At 41.8% G+C, this 25800-nt stretch overlaps 1 long non-coding RNA gene across 1 annotated transcript; it reads left to right on the plus strand.

Annotated features, from left to right (window-relative positions):
* Positions 1-743: 743 nt before the first annotated feature.
* LOC141523099 (uncharacterized) lies at positions 744-21416 on the plus strand. Its single transcript, XR_012478322.1, has 3 exons — positions 744-871; positions 5437-5490; positions 20990-21416. It is a non-coding gene; the product is annotated as an uncharacterized LOC141523099 (long non-coding RNA).
* The last annotated feature ends 4384 nt before the right edge of the window (positions 21417-25800 follow it).

Below are 25800 nucleotides of genomic sequence, written 5' to 3' on the forward strand. Positions count from 1 at the left end.
TAGGAAAGAGGGCAAGGCTTCAGGGTTCTAAATAAACCTAGACTCTCTCCAGTTGCTATGTAGGCTCTATCATTTTCCTACCCCCTCCTTGAGGGACTAGCCCTGGTTTATAAGCAGAAAAATGATCTTTGAGGTTCTTTCACTCTGATTCTCCTTTCCTGATTAAAGTTCTCAGAAAAGCCCCTTTCTCTACCCAAGTCTAAGGAAAGAAAAAGGGAGCCCAGGCCTGAAAACCAGAGCAGGCCTGTTGCCCTCCCCGGGTTAATATTTAACAGAGGAGGGCTCTCGCCTAGTAGAGACTCAGCCTGCATTTACAGCCCCTACTCTTTCCCAGAGATAGTGAATCACAGAATGGGCATTGGATATAGGAAGGGCCTCAAATCATTTCAACCAACTCTTTTCTTTTACAGAAAAGAAAACTAGGTCCCAGAGAGGGAAGGGAGCTTGTCCAAAGTCACACAGCAAGCAGTCTGGTTCTTTACCCACTGCCTTTCTAAGACACCAGGCAAGGGACCCACTCCATTTCTCCTTGGATTTGAATCCCAAGCTAGACCCTTAACCCCTGTGTGACTCTGGACAAGTCACTTAGCCTCTGTGAGCATCAGTCTCCTCATCCAAAAATGGGATAGTGCTACCTCCTCCTCCTCCTCCTCCTCCTCCTCCTCCTCTTGGGATATTGTGAGGAAGGTGCCACAGGGATGTGAAACATGAGCGCTCTATCTTCTATTTCCCTTGCAGGGTTGTGCAGATCAAATGAGCCAGGCACTAGAACTTGTTCTAGCAACTGTGACACCGCCTTGCAAAGATCAGCTGTTTTAAATTCCTCCTCCATTGACCCATGGTTGCAGCTAAATCTGCTGGGAGTGTGCAGGTATGCATTGTGTTAGCTCTCTCCCAACTGAACCATGGCATCCTGGAGCCCCAGAGGTCACCTCGTGTCACCCATCCCCCAAAGGAATCCCCATTGTCATATATCTGAGAGGTGGTCCCTTAGCTCTCTGGTAGTAAACCCTCAATGAGGTGAGTGCCCACCACCTCTCATAGAGGCCAGTCTACCATGGACAGCTCTCATTACCCCCCTTTTTTCTTGGTCTCTACTTAATTGCTCCTGGGGCTGCTTTGTGGACCCCCAAGACCCTTCTTCTACATTCCAGCCCAGAAAACACTTGAATGCTCCATCCTCTCTCCATTTCCTTTTCAGAAGAAAGAGTCCCATTCTCTTCAATGGATGCTCATATGGAGAGTAATAGTCATAGTTGGCATTTATAAGATATTTTAGGGTTTTCAAAGTGCTTCTCAAATATTATTTGAATTGATTCTCAAACCACCCTGGTAGGTAGGTGCTATAATTATTCCCATATACTATTGAGAAAGCTAATGACTTGCCCAGGGTCACACAACTGGTAAGTAAATGAGACTGAATTTGAACTCAGACCTTTCTGATTCCAGGTCCAGCACTCTATTCACTGTGGCACCTGGCTGCCAGGATGACCACTTCATCAATTCCCTTGTGCCTACCTTTTCTACCTTTTCTTTATTTTGCTTGTACCTTCCCCTTGTAACCAGGAAGACTCATTCTCAGCTTCTAGGGTTCCACAGAGAGTCCAGTGTTCCAGGTAGGCAATGTAGGCAGCTATCTAGGCTACAGTACTGGATGGGGTTAGGAAAAAATAGAACAAAGAACCTATATTTTGAATCTTGCCCTCTATTCGCTCCCTAGGTCTTTATTAATGAGATATCTCTGATATGTGTTCTAGGGAAATTTAAAAATCTCTTGGGACAAATAACACTGTTATTTAAATCTTGTTTAAGGTCCTGTCTCAGCTTTTGGGGTGGAAATCCATCTGTCTGGGCTCTGCTAGCCTCGATCTTGGAACATGGGACTGTGAATATTTTCATCAATATCATGTATTCTCCAAGTTTTAGACAAGAAGGTCAACTAGTTCAATCCCTCTTATTTTAAAGATGAGTAAACTGAGGCCTAGAGAAGGGAAGTGACTTGTCCAGGGTCACACAGAGAATAATTAGCAAAACTGGGATTCAGTCCCAGATTCTCTTTTACTTGGTCTTCCTTCTTCTACCCCGCACTGCCTCTTATCTCACTTTTGAGTCTCTATAATTTGTCATTTGTTAATCCGATCTCTACCCTCTAACAATGAAGGCTTCCCAAAGAAGTTTAAGTACTGAGTTTATTTTATTTCCCAAGGCTTTTGATTTTTCCAATTGACCTATTCCCCAGAATGAGCGCAGGCTATGAAAGCTGTTTCCTGGGGCCATTTTGGGTCCCACCCTTCTTCTAAACTTACTTCAAGGAGTCTAAGCCAGCCAACCTCACTTGTCTGGGATCACCCCTTTTGCTGCTCTTCTCTAGAATTCATTTCTTTACTTTTTAGCCTATTCAGCAGGGCCCTGAGTTCAAATTCAGTCTGACATTTACTAGTTGTATAACCTGGAGCAACCTCATCTGTAAAATATGCTATCTGTATTTAGCATATATATATATATATATGTATACATATATGGATATATCATATATATAAAACTCTATAACAACTCTGAACCAGATTTTACACATCCACACACTGAGTTGTTAGGAAGGCTCTAATGAGATAATTTTAAAAATAAAGCTATTTGTAAAACCTGAGGCACACCAATATAGAAATGTCAGTGATAATGATGATGCCAGTACTGAATGGGGTGGGGAAAATAGGACCAAATAATAATTTATATGAAAAAGATTTTGGAGTTTTGGTGGATTCCAGGTCCAATTAGAAACAAACAATGTGACACAGTAGTCAAAAAAGATTGATTGATTCCTTTTTCTTTCTGAAGCAAACAGAGGTTATGACTTGCCCAGGATCACACTGTCTGTATATAAAGTGGAATTTGAACTCAGGTTTTTTTTTTTTTTTGGCAAGGCAAATGGGGTTAAGTGGTTTGCCCAAGGCCACACAGCTAGGTAATTATTAAGTGTCTGAGACAGAATTTGAACCCAGGTACTCCTGACTCCAGGGCCGGTGCTTCATCCACTGTGCCACCTAGCCGCCCCACTTGGTGTTTCTAATTCCAGATCCAGCTCTCTGTATACTGTGGTGCCACCTAGCTGATCTTAGAGACAATGCAAGGTTATATGGGGTGTAGGAGGGAGTGGAGCTAACTCAAGAATATTGGAATTTCGAAATTAAAAGAGACCTCCAAGGTGAACTAAATCAACTTCCCACCCAGTGCTATGATGTAGGCTACATTGATTGTTAAGATGCATTCATTGAAGCTTGGCATCTGGAACTAAGTTGGCCAGAGGGCTACTATCCTCTGCTCTGGTCAGACCACATTCTGGTGGCAGCATTTTGGAAAGGACACAGACAAGTTGGAGCCTGTTCACAGGAGCATGACCTCATGAGACAGCAAAGGAGCTTGAAAAACTTGTCAGAGGAACATTAACTGAAGGGCCCTGGGCTTTTCTCTTCATAGAAGAAGAGTAGACTCTCAGGGAAAACATGGAAATCCTAATCAAATATTTTGAGATTTTGATTCAGTGACTAGAAAACCTTTCCAAAACGGAGACCTGGAGATTAGAGAAAAGGGAACAGGATTATGGGGAGTCATACATTCTGTCCTTTCTTGAATGGTGCTGCTAGGAATCCCAATTCAGCTCCTGGGCAAATCACAGGCTCTCATCAGTAAAATGAAAAGGCTGGGGTAGATAACCTCTAAGGTCCTTTCCAGGTTTTAGTAAAACTATATAATGACTAAAATGACCCATAAGGTCTTTTCCAGTTCTAAATTCTGTGAATAATGTAATTTACTGCCCTGACAGGTAGCGAATTCTCTGTTCTTCTAAGTGCTCAAAAATAGCTGAATGTCCATTAGTAGAAAAGATTCTAGCACTGGGTGGGAAACTGGATCAGTTGACCTAAAGGGTCCTTTTTAATTTCAAAATTCAAATTTTTTTGAATATTTTCCACTTTCCCTTCTACTCCATATAACCCTGCACCATCTCTTTCAACATAGGGATGGAGTATAGGAAATCAGAGTGAAAAAAGACTTGGGTTTAATTCTCATACACATCCTATTGCTGTCACACTGGCCAAGTCACTTAATCATTGTCTACCCTAGTTTCTTCAATTGTAAAATGAGTGGAATAAAGGCATATACCTTCTAGGACTGTATTGAAGATCAAAAGGAGGTAATATTTGTAAAGTGTTTAACATAATGTTTTGTAGACAGTTGGTGCTTAATGAATGCTTATTTCCTTTCAGTTGAAAGATTCTCAGGGGGAGGATCCTTTATTCTATTCCAGAGACCCCCCCCAGTGAACCTACTTCAGTGGTCTAAATGCGGGTTACTGAATCAATACTGCTGATTAATGGGAACACCCAGAGATCAAATGGATCTTTCTTTACCAAACACCCAACAATTTACTGTGCTTACCACCTCGCAACTCTTGGCTTTCACCACAAGGAGGCAGGCCTGGCCAAGGAAACTTAACAAGGATTTCCTTTAGAAATACTAGCTCTTGTTTTCCTTACCAAAGACTAGAAAAAAGACAATCGATATCTGGGGAAATTCTATTTTCTTTTCTGTAGCCCATAGTCCAATCTTAGTCACTGAAGGCTGATGGCTTTGTTTCACTAAGGCTCATTGTTCCATAAGTTATTGAGCTGGAAAGGGACATTTAACCTAATTCTCTTAGTTTAGAGGCAGGAAAATGATGTATGGGGAAAGTTCACTGCCTGGAGACCAACTGGTGATTCTAGAAGCTAGGATTCAAACTCAGTTTTTCTGATCACAATGATCTTCCCTCCTTGTCTCCCCCTAGACTTTCCCTCTGGGTTTAGAATTGGAGAACATGGCTTTTTAATCTTGGCTCGGTATATCTACATCAGGCAAGACATCTCTAGGCCTGGTTTTCAACATTTGTAAATCAGGAGGGAGTTGGGCTAGATTTTTCTAAAGGTCTTTTCTAGTTTTGTTCCAATAAAGAGCCCTGGACCTGGTGTCAGGAAGACCTTGGAGTTCTAATCTGGGCTTTAGACACTAGCTGTAAAACCCTGGACAAATCACATTACCTCTGTTTGCCTCAATTTCCTCATCTGTAAAATGGGGATAATTGTAGCACTTACCTCTAAGGGTTGTTGTGAGAAAGGAGAGTATAGTAATAAGAAACCATTTAGCATAGTGCCTGACCCATAGTAAGTGATATATAAATGCTATTATTATATTGTATTCACCTTACCTCCTCAGGGAAGTCATAGACCTTAGAAGATGTCTTCAATTTTTGGATGAAGTAGATAAAGTTTAAAGAGTTTAAATGACTTGCCTAGGGTTACACAGCTACTAAAAGTTGGAGGCTCTTTTCTTGGCTAAACATTTTTGGTGTTTCCTGGCAAAGATACTGGTGAAGTTTCCCATTTTCTTCTCCAACTCATTTTTTAGATGACAAAATTGAAGCAAGCAGGATTAAGTGATTTGCCCAAGGTCACATGGCTGGTAAGTGTCTGAGTTCTTATTGAATGATGACTGAGATCCTTTCACTAAAACTATATTCCTGTGCTTCTGGTCACTGTCTGGCTTACTGATGTTCCTTCTTAAATGTGATCCAGATTGTGCCCAAGGCAGAATAGAGCAGGGCTATCACCTCTCTACTCTGAGACTCAGTGCCTCTCAGAGCAGTCCAAGATTGAATTAGCCTTCTTGGTTGCTGTGTTACACTGTTGACTCATATTGGGCTTGATGTCCACTAAAACCCCCAGATCTTTTTTGGAGCAAATTACTATCTAACTATACTTCCCAGATCTTGTAACTAGGACTTGCCTTTTTGATCCTGAGTATATTACTTTACATTTAGTCCTCTTAAAATTCATCTTAGATTTGGTTCATTGTAGTACCTTGTTAAGATAATAATAGCAATAACAACAAATAGCTAAGACTTGTATAGTACTTTCTAGGAGCTAAACACTTTACTAAAGTATGGAACAAGAATGGAAGCTTCTTGAAGGATACAAAGACAGCAAAACACTACCCACCTTGAAGAAGCTTCTTCTTATCCCATATCTCTGTTGTCTTTAATTTTAAAAAATGCATTCTGAACTTAACAAAAACCAAATACAATGAGAATTTTCATATACAAAATAGCACAAAAGAGTATTGTACTACATATTTCTGCTACATAAAGCTTTACATATAGTTATATATAGTAAATTCTACCTTTAACTTTCATAGATGCCCTTCTGTTCTACATATTTTTAAAAAATGCCTCACAATCCTCTTTTATTTGCATAGCTTCCCCCTTTCCATCTAATCTTTCTCCCTCCTATACTGGAAAAGGAAAAAGGAAAAAACAAGACCTTGCAAAAAATTTGTTTATTTAAGCAAAATCTATTTTTTTTTCCCATTGGCCATGTCCAAAAAAATATGTCTCATTCTGCATCCTGATCCCATCATCCCACGATCTATTCATCTTTGGTCCTCTTGTCATTATAATGTTGTATAAATTATCCTCTTGGCTCTGTTTATGTCACTTTGTATTAGAAGTCTCCCAGTTTTCTCTGAAACCATCCCTTTCTTATTTTTCTTATGGCACAGTGACTTTCCAATATATCATTATATTACAATTTGCTCAATCATTCATTCTCCAACACAAAGGACCTTCCCCTCCTCACTTATTTCTAGTTTTTTTCCACTCCTAAAAGAGCTGCTACAAATGTTTTTGCATATGTGTGATGTGTGTACTTTCTCTCTCTCTCTCTCTCTCTCTCTCTCTCTCTCTCTCTCTCTCTCTCCCCCCCCCCATTCTTTGTAGGCTTATCTATCAGAGGATCAAAAGGCATATACAATTTAGTGACTTTGGGGGCATGTAGTTTATGTTCTAATAAAGGAAATAAATATGTATATAGTTATTTGTAAGATATGTATGAAATGAATCTTGTGCATAAGAATAGCATAAAACAATTTGTCAAATGTTTGGTTAAAATCTGAGTAGGTTATATTTGTAGCATTCCTCTGTTCTACCAAGCTACTAACCCTGTCAAAAAAGATAAAGTGGTCAAGCTGGCATGACTGTTCCTTAAAAAAAGCTAAACCATCTCTTTGGAATCCCTGGTTTCTTTTTCTAGATTTTGTATTTCTAGATTTTCTAGATATTCCAGATATTTCTAGACTCATTCCTTAAACTTCTTGCTTTTTTCCAGGAGTTGAAGAGTTGCTCATAAACGAGCTTGTATTTGTAGATTCTATTCCCTTCTCTTTTTTTTGAAAGTCAGGACATCTGCCCTCCTCGCACTGGATAGCATCTACCGTCCACTTCTCTACAGGTGCTAGTCGATTGGCAAACGCGTCTGCTCATTTCAATTTCAGAAGACAGGGTTCATCCGAGTTTGGTGACTTGAACTCATTCAGGGCAACTCAGGGATCTCTTAATTTCTCCATGCTTCTCCTGGGAATCAGCTCCTTATTAGCTCTATTACATCCAAAGATCATCTTCCTGACAAGAGAAAAATAATACCAACTGCCAGTTGAGATCTTCAGTCTTTCCTCCCTGGCTTCCTTCAAGATTGAGCTCCAAGGCCATCTTCTATAGGAGAACTTTCTGATCTCCCAGTCTTTCAGCGCCTCTTCTTTCTCATTCCCTTCCATCTCCTCTGATGACATTTTGAAAATGTCTAAAAATTTGCAGCTTGTCTTCCCTATTAGCATGTGAGCTCCATGAGGGCTAAAACTTTTTATTTTTTAAAGATCTTTGCATCTTCAGTGCTTAGCACAATGCTTATCTTATGGTAAGTACTGAATGTTAAATGCTGCTTGATTAATCCACCAACTCTCATGTGCTATCATTTCCCCATTCACACCAAATAGCAGCCCTCTCCCTTCCTTTATCCTCCTGTCCCCTGCAATCAATCACCCAAACAAGATTTTTTTAAGAAGCTACCATGTATAGGCAATTTAGAGGTAATGGGGAATCTAGGGCTAAAAATACCACCATCTCTCCCCTTAAGAAATTTATATTCTATAAAGCATGTACACACACACACACACACACACACACACACATATATTTATATATGTATACCCATATATATGTATATGTTATATTTGTAGCATTATATAGGTATGTGATGTGCATGTAACACACGCACATAATTTCATATGTGCACACAACATATGTATATATTACACATATACATGTATGCACATATATGTAATGTGCGTAATGATTTCATTGAGTTGGGTCTTCCCCAAGGTGATGAGGAAGGTGAGGCATTAGTGAAGTGATCCTGGGATCATGGATGTGTTTCCTCTTTAGATGCAGGTCAGGTACCCACAAAAGAGGAGGGCAATTTCAAGGTTTGAACTCTCAAGGAGAGCCAAATGGCTGGGGAAACTGTGAGGCCAAGGCAGCAAGAGTCCCAGTTATCTTACCCTTTTCCAGCCAACCCATGCCATTAACTTCCTCCTCTTGCTAATTAATCACCACTTCTCATGATCACTCTTGACTATTAAACAATTTTCATTAATGTCCAGGATCCCTGGGCTCCCCAGGCCCAGGATGAGTCTATCCATCTTCATTAGTGGACTCAGGCATTGGACAGAGCTGGCAGAGGGAACCTGGCCCCTTGTCCTGACCTGAGTGGGGACTCTGTCGACACAGGCTTTTCCAACATCCCCCAGGACTTTGATGGGACCTTGGAGACAACCACTTTTATGAAGCAGGTGACTAATGGCTGTCATGTAAGGCCCAGCAGGATAGCCCAGGAGATCAATATTTATCATTGTCAGAAGCCAGTTCCTACAAACTGCAAACAATCTTGGAACAGGGAGGACTGCTCCCCTGTATGCCACTCAACCATGTGATTTCAGAACTGGAATATTAGGACATGCTGAGTCCAAGCTCCTTGTTTGACATTTGGAGAAAGTGAGTCCCAGAGAGGGGAAATGATGCATTTTTGAGGTCTCTTGACTCTCTGGTCAGTGCTTTGCCTACCTCACTACAATGACCAAATATATATAGTCCAAGGCCAATCTTGGGGAAAGGGAGTTGGACATCTGGTTCTAATTCCTTTCTTTGCATTGCCAAGACTCAGCACGGTGCTGGTACATAGTAAGAGTTTAATAAATGCTTGTTGAGGGTGCTGATACTGATACAGACACTCTTTTTTTGTTGGTTGGTTTGTTTGTTTTTGTTTTTTGCAAGGCAATGGGGTTAAGTGGCTTGCCCGAGGCCACACAGCTAGGTAATTATTAAGTGTCTGAGGACAGATTTGAACTCAGGTCCTCCTGACTCCAGGGCTGATGCTCTATCCACTGTGCCACCTAGCTGCGCCCCCACACTTACTCTTTTTTTAATTTTTTTTTTATTCTCATTTTGTACAAATTTTTTTACATTAATAAAATATTCTTGTTTACAAGTAAACCAAATACCCCTCCCCCCATGAATATAGATAAACTTGCTTGGGTGAAAAAAATAAGGGGGAGAGAAAAAAAAATTAAAATAAAAAAAATAATAGTAATAATTGTATGTATGGCCAGGTGGCGCAATGGACAAAGCACCAGCCCTGGAGCCACGAGCACCCGAGCCTACATCTGGCCCCATACACCCAACAATCACCCAGCCATGTGACATGCAAGCCACCCCACCCCCACTGCCCTGCAAAAACCAAAAAAGAAGAAAAAAAAGACCCAAAATAAAATAAAATAGTAATAATAGTAGGGGTGTCTGGGTGGCAGACAGAGCATTGGCCCTTGAGCCAGGAGCACCTGGGTCCGAATCCAGCCCCAGACACCCAAAGATCACCCTGCTATGTGGCCCCAGGCAGGCCACCCAGCCCCACTTGCCCTGCACCCTCCCCCAAATAATAATAATAACAAAAAATGTGCTTCAGTCTTTGTTCCAACACCAACAACTCTGTCACGGGTGGATCACATTCTTTATGATAAGTCCATCACAAAAGTTGCTTCCATATTTTTCCTACGTTGCCATTGCTGATCGCAACTCCCTCCTTTCTTATTTCTCCACTACCGTGTACTATATTTTCTCTTCTCCTTTCACTCTGACTCTGCTGTAGGGTCGCTGAGTGGTGCAGCAGACAGATCCCTGGTCCTGGGGCCAAGAAGCCCTGAGCCCCCATACCACCCCTTAGGCCCAGAATCCACCTGGCCCTATGGTCCTGGGCAGGTCATCCAATCCCAGCCCCTTGCAAGAAGTAAAAAAGAAAATGTGTTATATCTGACCACTCTCCCCCCATGGTCCATCCTCTCCTCCTTTATTCACATCCCCACCCCTTCCCCCTGCTCCCCCCTCCTTCTTACTCCAGATGTCTATACCCCATTGAGTATATATGCTGTTTCCTCTCCTAGCCATCTCTGATGAGAGCAAAGGTTCCCTCATTGCCCCTTGCCTCCCCCCTTCCATATCATTGCAATAGCTCATTGTAATAAAAAAAATCTTATTATATGAAATATCTTGGACTATTCCCCCTCTCCTTTTTCTTTCTCCCATTACATTTCCCTTTTTTTCTATTGACTCCATTTTTACACCATATTTTATCTTCGAATTCAGCTTTCTCCTGTGCTTCAACTATAAAAGCTCCCTCTACCTGCTCTATTAACTGAGAAGGTTCATATGAATATTATCAGTATCATTTTTCTATACATGCAGTTCATCCTCATTAAGTCCCTCATATTTCCCCCCTCTCCTCCAATCTCCATGCTTCACCTGAGTCCTGTATCTGAAGATCAAAACTTCTGTTCAGCTCTGGCCATTCCAAAAGGAACCTTTGAAATTCCCCTGGTTCATTGAAAGTCCATCTTTTTCCCTGGAAGAGGACATTCAGCCTTGCTGGGTAGTTCATTCTTGGCTGCATTCTAAGCTCTTTTGCCTTCCTGCATATTGTATTCCAAGCCCTGTGAGCTTCCAATGTAGCTGCTGCTAAGTCCTGTGTGATCCTGACTGCAGCTCCACAATATTTGAACTGTGTCCTTCTGGCTGCTTGTAATATTTTCTCTTTGACTTGGGAGTTCTGGAACTTGGCTATAATATTCCTAGGGGTTGGTTTTTTGGGATCTCTTTTTCGGGGTTATCAGTGGATTCTCTCCATTTCTATTTTGCCCTCTGCTTCTAGAATATCAGGGCAATTTTCCTGTAGTAATTCTTTGAAAATGATGTCAAGGCTCTTTTCCTGATCATGACTTTCAGGTATTCCAATAATTTTTAAATTATATTTCCTAAGTCTGTTTTCTATATATATATCAGTTGTTTTTTCAATGAGATATTTCACGTTTTCTTCTAATTTTTCATTTTTTTGGTTTTGAAGTATTGATTCCTGATTTCTGGTAAATTCATCAATCTCCCTGAGTTCTATTCTTTGTCTGAAGGATTTGTTCTCCTCAGAGAGTTTTCTTATCTCTTTTTCCATCTGGCCAATTTTGCTTTTTAAAGCATTCTTCTCCTCAATAACTTTTTGAACTGTTTTATCCATTTGACCTAAGCTGGTTTTTAGCATGCTATTTTCTTCAGCATTTTTTTGGATTTCCTTGACTAAGCTACTGACTTCATTTTCATGTTTTTCCTGCATTTCTCTCCTTTCTTTTCCCAGTTTTTCTTCCAACTCCCTCATTTTATTTTCAAAGTCTTTTTTGAGCTCTATTATAGCCTGAGCCCAATTTCTGTTTTTCTTGGAGTCTTTAGATGCAGGAGCTTGTGCTTCCTCATCTTCAGACTATTTTCATCCTTCTTGGGCTCATTTGCAAAATGTTTTTCAATAGTCTTCCTCTTGTTTCTCTGCTTGCTCATTTTCTCAGCCTGGGCCTGGTTTTTGGGTGCTTCCTGAGCTTTTGGGGGCACTCCCACAAGGGTCTCAGTGTGTGAGGTTCTGTCCTCCCTCCTGGTCTGTGAATGACCATAAGCGCCCCCCTCTGCCACTGGCTGAGGTGGGGGGGGCCCTGCTGTTCTATGAGGGGGCCTAGATTGCGATCAGGATCTGAATGTGGTCAGAGCCCCAGAGTCCTGTTCCAGAGGCAGAAGACAGAGCTCTGCAGTCTCTCTCTTCACTCCCCTCCCTCAGCTCAATGGGCTCATGTCCTGGGGGCTCCTGCTTACCAACTCTGCCTGCTTCTGTTCCTGGATCAGGGCTGGGGAAAGACCAGGCTGCTCACTGTGTGCCCTGAGGGCTGGGCTCCACGTGCTCGCCCTGGCAGAGGTCTCCCACTGTTTCCCCACTTTGTGCCAGTGCTCCTTGGGGTGCAGCTCAGGACACTCCCCCCACTACTGTGAGCCGCAGCTCCCAGCGCCCTGGGGCTGCCTCCTGGAGGCTGAAGTTCTTTGGCTCTGGTGGGCCACCCCTCTGGCGGGCCACCCCTCCGACCCTGGGGAGCAGAGCCTTTCTGCTCTTTTCCAGGTTACCTTGAGTAGGAGAACTGCCTCACTGGGTCCCTTTGTGGGTTCTGTCTCTGGAAAGTTTAGTTAGAGTCCTTAGTTTCAAGTTTTATCAGAGAGCTCCTAAGACTGGATCCCTTCATGTTGCCATCTTGGCTCTGCCCCCTGACACTTACTCTTAATGTGAGAAGAGTCAGTCATGATCTAGTAGAGATTCTGCTATTTTACTACTAGTGGTGCTGTTGATAGAGTGCTGAACCAGGAGTCAGGAAGAACTGAGTTCAAATCCTGCCCCAGCTGTTGACTCAGTGTGACCCTGAGCAAGTCACTGAACCCTGCCTGCCTTAGTTTCCACATCTGGGTTTTTCCATCATCTTCTTGCTTTTTGGTGTCCTTTTATGTATTTTCCTCCATTAGAATGTAAGCTTCATGAGGTCAGGGGTGAGATTTCTGCTTGTCAGGTACTTTAACATGTGGCTTGTGCTTGGTGATCACTGACTGTAAAATGGGTCTAATCTTGCACATCCCTCACAGGGTTGTTGGGAAAATCAAATGAAATAAAACCAATACAGCTTTGTAAACTTTCAAGCTGTGGGGTGGTGAAGGGTGGGGAGGAGGTCAGGTGAATTGAGTGTGAGTCTTACTGTGTGACTTTGGTCAAGTCATTTCACCTCCTTTAAAGTCCCTAAAATAAAGAAACTTTGAATCCATCCCTAAGACCCCTTCTGGATTTACAAAAAGGAAGAAAAATGATGCAGTGTCGCCAAGACTCTGTCTTCTAATATTTTCTGTCCTCTTCCTCCTTTGCTCTCTGACTCCACCGATGAATGAAATTTTCTGCATTTCACTTCCTTTGTTTTGACATCATCTTCTTTCCCCAGTATATCACTTCTCACCCAGAAGAGCCATCCAAGGCCTCCCAGGGAATCTCCAGTAGAGAAGGGCTTCAGAGTCCCCGGAATCAAAACTCTGTTAAAAGCATTCTGAACAGCATCCAATATTAATAATAATCCCCATTCCTAACCAAAAATAATAACATCCTTAGCCCAGCCACTGAAACTAGCCCCGTCAGCAGACTGGGGCTGCTAATGAAGCTCAGCATTTATAGGGGACTTTGCCTGGGCAGAGATGCTACTAATTAGTTCATTAGAGTGGCTTGCTGGGGGAGGAAACCTGGACTCATCTGGGTGCTTTGGAGATGAGGCAACAGAGGCTTAGAGAAGGTCCATCGAGGCTACGGAGCCACAGTGGATTCAGGTGGAGCGGAGCTGGGAAGAGAATATTCTCCCAGTTCTCAGCTCAGTCCTGGAGGCTTGGCTCTGGGTATGCCAGTCTCCTGAATGGGCCCTCCCAGGATGCCACCCAATAAAGCCTAGGGGCCAGGCGGAGGAAAGGAGCAAGAGGACAGCCCAACATGCCCATGTTCTTGGGAATAGTGCAAGATGTCAGAAAAGAGTCCAGATTTGGAATCAGAGATTCTGTAATTCTGAACTTGTCTTACTCCTTGTGTATGCAATGTTTGTTGGACTGAATCCTGGGCAAGTTATTTCCTCTCCTTCTAAATTTCTTCCTGAGTAAACTTAAGGGGATGGAGGAAGGAAACAAATATTATAAAGTGCCTTCTATGTGCTAAATATTTTAAACAAATTAATATTATATAGAAAACATAAATATAATATTTGAATATAAAATTAAATAAATTTTAAAGATCAACTAAAAATATAATCTTCCCAATAACCCCTAGGAGGTAGGTGCCATTATGACTCCCAGGCTGCAGTTGATGAAATGGAGGAATGCCCTGGGACTTACAACTAAGTAGCAAGTGCCAGGAGGCAGATTTGAATTCTAGACTCCAGGTCTATGCCATCTAATTGGTTTGCATGATTCTTTTCATTTGTAAATTCCAGTAGTTCTAGTATGTGTATTTAAGGGAATGAATATCAGCTTTCTTTTGAACTCATCACCCAGAAGGGTATGCTCACTGTTGCCAGTGAATATGGTTAAAAAGATAAGCCTGCCTCTGACCCTTGGATAAGTCCAATTATATTAGGTTACCCCACATGGATGGGTGTTCTCATCTTTTTTGGTCACTCTGGATTAGAGGCTTTCTGAGGTGTCTCAGTGGATAGAGTACTGGGTCTGGAGTCAGGAGAGCCTGAGTTCACATCCAACTTCAGACACTTACCAGCTGTGGAACCCCAAGCCACTTAAACCTATTTGCCTCAGTTTCTTCATCTGTAGAATGAACCGGAGAAGGAACTCCTCCAGTATCTTTGCCAAGAAAATCACAAGTAGAGTCATGGAGAGTCAGATACTACTGAAAAATACCTGAATAACACCCAGGGCAGTGGATGTGACTCCTGTACCCTTCCAATCCCTCTCAGCTCTTAAGAGAGGATTAGACTCTCAGTAGGTGTCCAGGAAACTCATGGGCTTATAAAAGGAGATGATCCCAGAGGATGGAGAACTGAGATTTTCCACTGACTGGTGCATGTCTCTTTTGAGGTTATGTTTGCCATGGTTGAGATGGGCACTGCTGTCCCAAGAAGAGCCCAAGGTTAGGAGTCAAGAGAAGGGTGAGGTGAGTCCTTGGCTTTGCCACTGACCTGGTGTGGGACCTAGAGCGAGTCTCTTTTCCTATTACAGGAAAAAGAGCTGGAAGATATTTCAAAGATGCTCCTGTTCAACCTCTCCCTTTTCCAGCTACCCAAGCCCCATCACAGAAGGCCAGTCACCTGAGGGTCATAAGTGAAGTGGCAAATGGTCAAGGATCACATGGGCAGAGTAAAGGAGACCTTGGGTTTGAGGTCTGTCTTCAGACTCCAAATCCCACCACTCTGCATTGTTTCAACAATTGTTTCATCTGTTAAGTGGGGACAATAATAATCTTTTTTTGAGGCAGAGGACTGGACAAGATGGTCTCCGAGCTTGGAAATTCTCAAACTAGTCTTGATTTCATTTGTTACTATTAGCCCATATCTATAGAGTATTAGGAGATCAGAGACGGGAGTAAGTACATTTAATCCAACCTCTTCCATATTACAGAGAGGGAAACTGAGATCTGGAGTGGGGCGGTAACTTGTCCAAGAACAACAAGTGGATCAGTGATTCAGCGGGGACTTAAGCACAGTCCTCTTGACTGAGGGTCCACAAATTTCTAGCGTGAGCTCCCCTTGGCTGTAGCTGTGGGGTCTGGCCTGTGCACACTTGTAGTAGGAGGGTGGTTTTGAAGCTGCTTTGGAGCTAAGAAATATGAATCCGATCTCTGTATGGGCAGTCCCCTCTAACCCTGCCCCTCTCCCCAAGCCACCTATTCCTAGGGAAGTTCAGGAAGCCAGTGTAGGGACCTTCCCTGATGGTTCTTTTTGGGGAGTGGGGCAAGAGCTGGTAGTATTGAACCGGCCTTAGGGGGGCTATTGGTGTCCTGGGGCAGGACCAGCTGGCTCTAGGGAGATCTCTGCCAAACATGATTGCTAATGGATTAAATCTCCTAGCCCTGGGTGGAATCACCTGAAGACACATATGGGGCAGCCTAAATTCTCTTGTCATTTTTCATCCTTTGTAACTATTCTGTAACTCCTTTCTCTGACTCCATCCCTATCCCTTTCTCTCTTAAGACAACTGCTCTCATTCTGTCTTTTCTTCTCCACGTGTCTATTTTTAACTCTCAGCTGTGGGGTAGTTTGGTGGTTATTGTCTTTCTTCCCTAGTTTCATTGTCTTACTTTCTTTTTGCAGGTCATCTGAACATTTTAATTTCTCCCCTCCTTTTCTTTACTCTCCTCTCCTTTTCTCCCCCCCCCTTCCCTCTCCTCCCCTCCTCTCTCTTCCATCCTCCTTACCCTCTTTCTTCCTTCCAGGCCTCTCTTTTCCACTTAGCTGCTTCCCCCCCTCCCTCTTCCCTTTTTATTTCTCCCCTCCCCCCAAGTTTCCATAGCCCTTCTCTTAGTTTTTTTCCCCCTCTTCTCTCCTTCCCCTCCCTCAGTTCCTTCTCTCCACCCCTACTTTCCCCTCCCCTCCCCCAGGCAACTCTTTAAGGAAATGTTGATGAGTGAAGCTTCTCTTTTCCATTATTGAGAGAACCCCAGCAAATCACCCTCAGGGGCCTAGCGGGATGGGCAGTCCTTTTTCCATTATAGAAATGCTCCTCATTTGCAGTAAATTATCCACCGAGTGGAGAGTCTGACTGGGCCTCTTTCTTGGGCTGCTGTCCAACTCTGCACAACTACAGGGAAGGAGGGATGGAGGAAGAGGAAGATGAGGAAGAAGAGAATGAGAAGAAACAAAGGAAAGGGAGGATGAGGGAGATGAAGAAAAGGGGGGAGGAGAAAAGGGCAAAAGGAGGGGAAGAAAGAGAGGAGGATGAGGAAGAAGAGAATGAGAGAGTGGAGAAAAAAGAGCAATGGGAAGATGAGGAAGATGAAGAGGGAAAAGGATGGAGGAAAGAAAAAAGGAAGGAGGAGTAAGGCAAGAGATAATAAGAGAGGAGGAGAGAAGAAAGAAAGGTGAGGGAGATGAGAATGAGAGAGAAGAGGAGAAAAGGAAAGGGAAGATGAGGAAGAAGAGGAAAAGACAGTAAAAGGAAGAGAAAGGGAGGATCAGAAGGAAAGGGAGGGTAAGGAGGAAGAGGAAGAAAGGGGAGACTCTGTCTATCATTTCCTCACCTCCCTTCCCTCATAGAAATTCAGCCTGCTGCACTTTCCCTTGTGTCTTAGTAAAGGTTGCTTTAAATTTTAAACCAAATAACTGAGTTTCTCTTTTGGCCCTATGGAGAGCTTGCTTGGATTTGGAGGGGGAGGGGGGAGTGTCCCTAAGTTCACTATACAAAAATATTTTTGTCAGTACCTTTCACATGAAGGACTCAAGTACTTTTGGGGGCTCCCCCCACATTTCTGATTTCTTAACTCCACTCAAAAATCTAGGAACTTTTCTGGCCCCCCCCAGGGTATTTATTCCCCAAATCCCCTTGCAAGCACAAGTTTTACCAAATTCCAAAATAACTCCCCAAGTTTTCCGGTTTTCTCTTTTTTCAGTTTTAGAAAAATAATAGAAATCTTACATGGAAAATACTGACTTCCTTCAATGAGCAGAACCTTTTTAGAGACTTGGAGAGCCTGGACCTCTTACAGTCCTGTACTAAGTCAGGCACCTGGCAGCCATGGTCTCTTAGGGGTCCTCAGCATGAGGTGCCTATGATGACTATTGGCAACTCCAAGGAGATGACCCTCACCATCCTTTCCATTGTCAAACAGTTGCTGATACATCTATCACTCGTCTAGTCTCTACAGCTACCAAGAGGTGGCATTTCCTTTGGACCTGCAGTTTCCAGTCAGCAGTGACTAGTAGTGTCCTTCCTCGGGTGAAGAGGCTTTCCCTCCTTGTCTTGTCCTGTGACCTCAGGGACCATTCTAGGACTCTCTTGCTTATCTCAAGCACTTGATGAAGAGAGGACCACTCTGAATTTCTCCCTTGCTGACCCCGGGTCTCAGAGAAGCTCACCTAGTCAAAAGGCATCTACCCAACTGTCCAGTCTCAGAATCTGAAGGGGTTTTAGAAACCATTGAGTTAAATTTGAACTTGACCAAGAATCACCTCCACAGGAGCCACTGATCTGTTCAGAAGTATCCCCTCCAGGCTGCATACTACCTTAGTTTTAAAATGTAACAGTACCTATGTTTTATCTTATTTTTACTCATTTTGTCAAACATTTCCCCAATTACATTTTAATCTGATTTGGGCTTCGTTGGGAGTGTTGTTGCTGAGCACAGCCTATGGTTAGAGTGTTTGACTCCTCTTTCCTACCAGATACCCAACAAGTGGTCATCTGGTCTTGATGGCTCGTCTTAAAGAAGGGGAGAACCCTCCTCCTGCCCGAGGATCCCATGCATTGTTTGAACAGTTGTAATTGTTATGAAGATTTTTTTGATACTCAGTCCAAGCCAATGTCTGCAACTTTTACCTGTTATATCTGAAGTAAGCCAGGAATTGGTGATGTTGCCTGTCTTTCCTTTTTTTTTTTTTTTTTTGACTTTTTTGTAAGGCAATGGGGCTAAGTGACTTGCCCAAGTTCACACAGTTAGGTCATTATTAAGTGTCTGAGGTCAGGTTTGAACTCAGGTTCTCTTGACTCCAGGGCTGGTGCTCTGCAACACCTAGATGCCCTGTCCTTCCTTCTTTTTTTTTTTTTTTTTTATAGATTTTTGCAAGGCAAATAGGGTTGAGTGGCTTGCCCAAGGCCACACAGCTAGATAATTATTAAGTGTCTGAGGCCGGATTTGAACCCAGGTCCTCCTGACTCCAGGGCCGGTGCTTTATCCACCATGCCACCTAGCCGCCCCTGTCCTTCCTTCTTGATGAAGACCATGACATCAGGGAGGTGATGCCATGAGTAGCAAGTGATTTGGATTTGAAAGGGGTACTGTGCTAAGTCTCACTTTCTCTTCTGGAGCCATCTGGGTCTAGTGACCAGGTATGGATCAGTTCAATAGGAGATAGTTCTGGATGGGAGGCAATCAGGGTTAAGTGACTTGCCCAAAGTCACACAGCAAATAAGTGTCAAGGATCTGAGGTTAAATTTGAACTCAGGTCCTCTTGACTCCAGGGCTGGTGCTCTATCCTCCTCACACCTAGTTGTTAAGCATGTAGACTGATCCAGCAGCCTCTTAGCTTCTATATAATTCTCCTTACAAAGACTCCTTTTATTCTTTGTTCTTTGGGGAGATCTGATGGCCCAAGACCCCTTAAAGTCAGACCAAAAATGAAAGATACATCAGAGAAACAAAAATCTGCCAAATGACCTAGTGTATTTATACTAGAGACAGAAAAATGAAACTTTCTATTTCAAAATAAAATTATAACTATTGTTTAGTTTTTAAAAGGGTTTTTTATATTTTATTTTTTTCAATTGCAGGTAAAGGTAATTTTCAACATTCCTTTTTAGTAAGATTTTGATTTCCACATTTTTCCCCTCCCTTCCTTCCCCCCTCCCCCAAACAGCAAGTAATCTGATGTAGATTATGCAAGTGGTAAAAGTGGAATCAGAACAAAAGAAAAAACTTCATGAGAAAGAAAAAACAAAAAGCAAATTTACAAAAGAAAAAATAGCATGCTTTGAGCTGCGCTCAGACCCCATAATTCTTTCTCTGGATATGGACGGCATTGTCCATCAGGAGTCTTGGAATTGTGGTTGGTTATTGCATGGCCCAAAAGAGCTAAGTCTAATGTTACTGTTAGCATGTTTGGTGTTCTTCACTCAGGTTCACTCACTTCACTCAGGACAGGTTTATGTAAGTTTAGGTTTTTAAGATGCTTGACTCTTATGACCTCATTTGGAATTTTCTTGGCAAAGATACTGGAGTGCTTTCTTGTTTCTTGCAACTCATTTTACAGATGAAGAAACTGAGGCAAACAGGGTTAAATGGCTTTCCAGGGTTACCTAGCTAGTAAGTGTCTGAGGCCAGTCAGGTCTTGCTGACTGCAGACACAGCACTCTATCTACTAGCTGCCCTGAAATTATGTCTGCAATTATTTTTATTTGAAGTAGATTTGCGCAGTTAGGAGAAATTATGGGAAATCTTTGTTAAAAACAATTCTTGCATAAGCAATTGACTTTCACAGTCCTCCTAGCATTTAACTTTCTATTCCAGAATCCCTAAGGTCTCCCTGACCCTTTTCAGCTTTCTTTTGAGTGCTGTGTCCTCCCATTAGATTGGAAACTCCTTGTGGACAAGGACTGTCTTTCTTTTTCATATTTGTCTCCCCAGGGTTTAGCATGTTGTTTTGCACATAGTAGGTCCTTAATAAAGGTTTATTGACTGATTGACTAAGATTAATCACTTCAGTCAAAAGACTGTGTCATGGACCCCTATGGCCTTCTGGTGAAACCTAAAATCCAGTCTCAGGAGTGTTTCATTGTCTATGTTCATAACTAAAGGAAAACTAAATTTCAGTTAGATAGCAGTGAAAATAGAGATGCATTTTTTTTTCCTCTCCAAGTTCATGAATCCCTTGGGATCTATCTAGAGATCCCTGGAGGGGAATTCATGAATCTGAGGTTAATAACCTCTGTTTTGGTCTATTGTTTATCCAAAGCATATAAGCCCATAGCACTTTACTTCAAGGGTCCTCTGTGCACGTGCACACACACACACACACACACACACACACACACACACACACAAACACACACATACATTTATAAAATCGACTTTAATTGACTGCATGTATGGTGCCTTGTACAAAGCAGGCATATCATAAATACTTGTTGTATGGTTGATTACATACCTTTCCTCTAATGGATCATGGTGGCACAGAGGTGACCTTGGGCCTTACCAAGTTGGAAAGTCTTTGAGTAGAGTCCAAGCAATGACCAGTCTGCCTAAATTCAAAGAGTTCCAAAGTTCAAAGAGTTCAAAGTGGACAGAAAGTTGGCCACTAGGTGTTGGATTTTAAAGTCATAATTCACCATGACATAGGGATTAATGGTTCATAAAATCCTTTCCTTACATTGTCTCTGTCCTAGAAGTATAATAGGGATCAGAAAGAGGATCAGAGATTTAGAGATAGAGGGCATTTTTGACATAACCATTGTCTAACTTTTTCCATTTTTCATTGTTTATAGATAAAGAAATGGAGACTCCGAGAAATATTCAAAGTCATTCAGGTGGCAAGTAGTTGGGCCAGCACTCAAACCCCGGGATCCAATGCTCTTCCCATTATACCACACTTCCTTCCTTCTCAGGTACTTAGGGATTTGTCTACTCAGACTCAGAGGGGTTGGAAAGACTGTACATATGGATAAAATCAAGGAGCTTTGAAATATTGAAATATATATGAACGTGTTGCCTAATATATACATATGCTTGTCCTCTATGTAGATAAGATTGAATATGCACTAATTTACTTATATTGTCACTTCATAGAAATTAAGTGAAGCAACCTCCCATCCAAAGAGGTAATGCATTGAGAAAAGATAAAAGATTTCTTCAGGTTCCTGTTATTTTGTTTCTCTTCCCTCCCCTAACCCTAGGTCTACCATGGTTTTCCTTTTTTTGGGACCCTCACTTTTTTTTCTATTAGGTACTATAATACCTTGGGGGTGGGCCGATCAACTGTGAGCACAATGTGTGATCCAGGCCCATTGGTTTCTACTGTTATTATTTCTGTCATTGTTACCTTCACCATCTTCTTAGTATTGTTGCTTGGTTATGTCTGACTTGGCATGACCTATTTAGAATTTTCTTGGCAAAGACACGAGAGTGATTTGCCATTTCCTTCTCCAGCTCATTTAATAGATGAGGAAAGTGAGACAAATAAGGTTAAGTGACTTTCCCAGGGTAACACAGCTAGTAAGTATCTATACTATAATTGAACTTAGCACCATCCACTGAACTATCCAACTGTCCTGGAAAAATGAAGAAAACCAAGGTAATTTTGTGAAATAAACTTCAGGCAATCAGAGAAGGCCTCTGGTCAGAGATGGTACTTTGAAGGTAATAAGTCTCTGTAAGAGGTGGTGGTGAGGAAGGAGTGATATCTGTGCACAGGCTTGGACACGGGAGTAAGGAAAATCACGTAGAAACACAGCAAGAAGGCAGGTAATAACAAGGCTGGAAATTATTAGTCCCATTTTACACAAGAATGAAAGAGTACTGGCTTTGAGAGCCTAAGTTAAGATCCTTGTCTTTTGTCATATAATGTCAACAGAGATCATTGTAACCCAATTGTAATTTGGTTATTCATGTTACTTTGAGCAAATCACATAAACTTTCTCGTGCTTACTTACCTTAATTGTGAAATGAGGCAGACTACATGAACTCTAAGATTCCTTCTAGTTCTAACGTAGGGTGCTTGGGGGGAGGAGGGGGAGTCCCAAAGAGACGGCTTGTGTTATGAGATTATAGTTCTGTGCTGCAAGTAGCCCAGTGGACATGGGGAAGAGCAATAATGACAGCAAAGGCAAGGTTTATTTCATTTCAAAATGGCACCCAAAGAATGGGTGGTTTTGATAGGGGTCAATTGATTAGATTTTTAGGAGAGGTGAATCTGAACCCATTTTTGGAAGCAAGGACTTGGTAGAAAGAAAGGAAAGGTAAATATTTTGGTTGAAAAACATTTGGAATGCTTCATGAGTTTGCCTATCATATTTGTGGAGGGTCTCCATAGTTGGCAACAAGGGACAACCTTAAGATACTCACTAATTGAGTGTTTCTGGATAAGTCACTTAATCTATGTTTGCTTCAGTTTCTTCAGTTGTAAAGTGGGCATAATGCTAGTCCATGGCTCAGGATTACAGTAAAGATCAAGCACAGTGCTTAGTATATAGTAGATCCTTTATTATCCCCTAGTATGCAAGCATATCCATATCCATATATCTATAGAATTGTGGTATGTAGGTGTATGTATGTATTTATATGTACATGCTTGTGTCTGTATTTAAAGACACATATATGTAGGTATGAAGAAGTAAATATTAGTCTTTTGAATTTTGGCAACTCTGTACTCTTGATATTAGTCTAATTACCTTAATTTTAAGAAAAGAAAATCTCAAAGCCGCTCTCTGTCTCTGAGGACCCATGGGAGGGAAGGAGGAAGTATTTGAGATGAGTGATGGGCTAGGGCAAAGACCAGTGGCAATGGGGGAGCTACAAGAGGAAACCATGTCTCCAGCTATTTTAGGGGACTGGAAAGTAAAAAAAAAATCAGAGAAAGAAGAGCAGAAGAAGGAAAGCCTCGGTGGGACTGGATTGACTGGAGCTGTGCCATCTTGGATATCCCTGGATCTCATCTACTCCTAAAGCATCCCTCATGGGATGTGCCTCCAGGAGGAGGTAGAGGGTCCCTCTGGATTCCAACCTCTATTTGCCTCCCTCAGCAGAAGGCATATCCTTGACCCATAAAACAGGACGCTGTCTCTTCGTTGGCTGCACTTAATTCTGCCTCTTTCCATCCTTTTATTTTATAACGATGAAGCACAATCCCTTCTCCCAGTGTGCACCCACTGTTTCTTGGCCTTCTCGGCCAGCTCTGGGACCATAGCAGTCATAAATCATCAAGTGGAACCAGGCCTTCCTGGGATGTTTTATGTGTCCCATACATCAATATTGCAACATGCAACAGAGACATCAACATTTCATTTTAATTATGCTGCAAATTTCCTTGTCAAAGAAGCAAAATGACACCTTTCTTCAGCAGTGTCCTCTCACCTTCTCTGAGCTCAGACCTGGCCCTCTCTCCAGCTGCCCAAGTGGCCAAAACCCTAGACAGTGTTGAAGGGGGATCCTACATTTGCAGATGGAAGAAACCTTAGGGATCATTTTATCCAACTGAAACTGAGGCCTGGAGAAGCAAATTGATTGGCCCAAGGTCACACAGAAAAGCGACAAAGTTGGAATTTGAAGCCAAATCTTTTTGACTCCAAAACCAATATGAAATAGATAAATGTAAAGTTTCTGCTCACCTTGACTGGTCTTCTCATCATGGCCTGAACAAATAAAGTATTTCTGGCCATGAACCTTTACTTCTGTATTTTCTAAAGCCTAGAATTCCTTCTCCTCCCATTTCTGCCTACACCATGCTAGCCTCCCTTCATCCAGTGAAAGTGTCACTGCTTCCAGGAAGTCCCCCTGATTCCAACCCCAGGATTTTCCTTATTCCTTTACAACAAGTTTCAGCAATGAACCTTAGGTGGTCTTAAAATTTCTCTTCTTTACATGAGTATTTGTTATCTCCCCAGATTGATAGGAAGAATAGGTAAGAGGTCACACATTTGTCCACTATGGTGTTAGATGCTAATAGACTAAAGTTTATCATTCCAGATTCAATTTCATGGCTCTTTTGATATTCCAGGGATTGGTGAACGAAGTGGAGGGGCCAGAAAGGCCATGGGGAAGAGGATTCACAGCTTTCATTTGAGTCTTTGCCACTGTAATTCCTATGTAATCTAGGGCAAGTCACTTCAAAAGAAGTGGTTTGATCAAATGATCTATATTAAACTTAAAAGTATATAATATATTTTTCCTCTAGTACAGTTATTTAGAAATTAAATATTCAGGGGCAAATGAAAGATTTCCATTACATCAGAGCATAGAAATGACCAGCAATAATCTGATAATTTGATCTTCAAATACAGATATAACTGCATGATATCTAATATGTACATATTTATTAGAAGACATGAGTTTGCATGTCATATTTATGGAGGGTTCCCAGAGTGGGCAACAAGGGACAGCTTTAAATACTCACTAGCTGAATGCTCCTGGACAAGTCACTTAATCTCTGTTTGCCTCAGTTTCTTCAGCTGTAAAGTGGGCATAATACTAGCCTATTAGGTTTTTATGTCATCTGAATACAGATGGTTTTGTAAGAGAAAGCTTCAGTATTTTATATATGTATATAATATATGTATATATATATATATATATATATATATATATATATTTTATATATCTAAGAAAGGGCAGAAACTGTTTCATTTTTTGTCTCCATATCTCCAGTATCCAACAGTGATATAGAGTAGGTGCTTAATACTTGCTGGTGGATTGATTGGTTGATTGATATATAAAGTATCTTTCAACTCTAAGATTTATTTTTTTTTAAGGTTTTTGCGAGGCAAATGGGGTTAAGTGGCTTGCCCAAGGCCACCCAGCTAGGTCATTATTAAGTGTCTGAGGCTGCATTTGAACTCAGGTACTCCTGACTCCAGGGTCGGTGCTCTATCCATTGCGCCACCTAGTCGCCCCTACTCTAAGCTTTTTTTGAGCCTATGTCTGTTAAATCTTTTTTTTTTTAATTAATGAATTTGAGAAAGGGTAGATGGAATGCCCATCAGATTTGTTAGATAGGGTGAGAGAAAGTAATAAACTTTTATATAAAATGCCTATTATTGCCAAACAGTGATTTACAAACATTTATTTGATTTCCATAAGAACCATGGGAAGTTGGTAGTGTAATTATCCTCATTTCACAGTTGAGGCAAATAGGGGTCAAACTCAGATTTACACAGCTTGTGTCCAGTGTCCACAGCCAGTGGATTTGAGATTAGGTTTTTCTGACTCCAGGACCAGGTCTCTATCCACTGGGCCACTTACATGCCCCTAAGGAACATCCTTGAATGGCAAACCTGGGCTCCCAAAAGATCTCCCTTGGCTGGAACAAGGAACTGAAGCTATTGAGATGAAATCAAGGAATGATAAATGTAAAGCCCCGCATTTGGAGTAAAAAAAAATCCATGGGAGCAGATCTAACTTTTCAATGACCTAGAAGCTCAATGTGAATTAATGATAGTATGAGGGAATGAAAAGATAGCTTTTATCTGTAGCAATTGAGGCATATGTAGAATCCCAAATGAGGGGAAAATGCTAGGACCTCTGGCATCCTGACCTAGTCAAATCCCATCTGGAGTATTGAGTTTATTTCTGAACATCATATTTT

This window comes from Macrotis lagotis, chromosome 4 (genome assembly GCF_037893015.1).
Source record: "Macrotis lagotis isolate mMagLag1 chromosome 4, bilby.v1.9.chrom.fasta, whole genome shotgun sequence".
Lineage (NCBI taxonomy): Eukaryota > Metazoa > Chordata > Mammalia > Peramelemorphia > Peramelidae > Macrotis > Macrotis lagotis.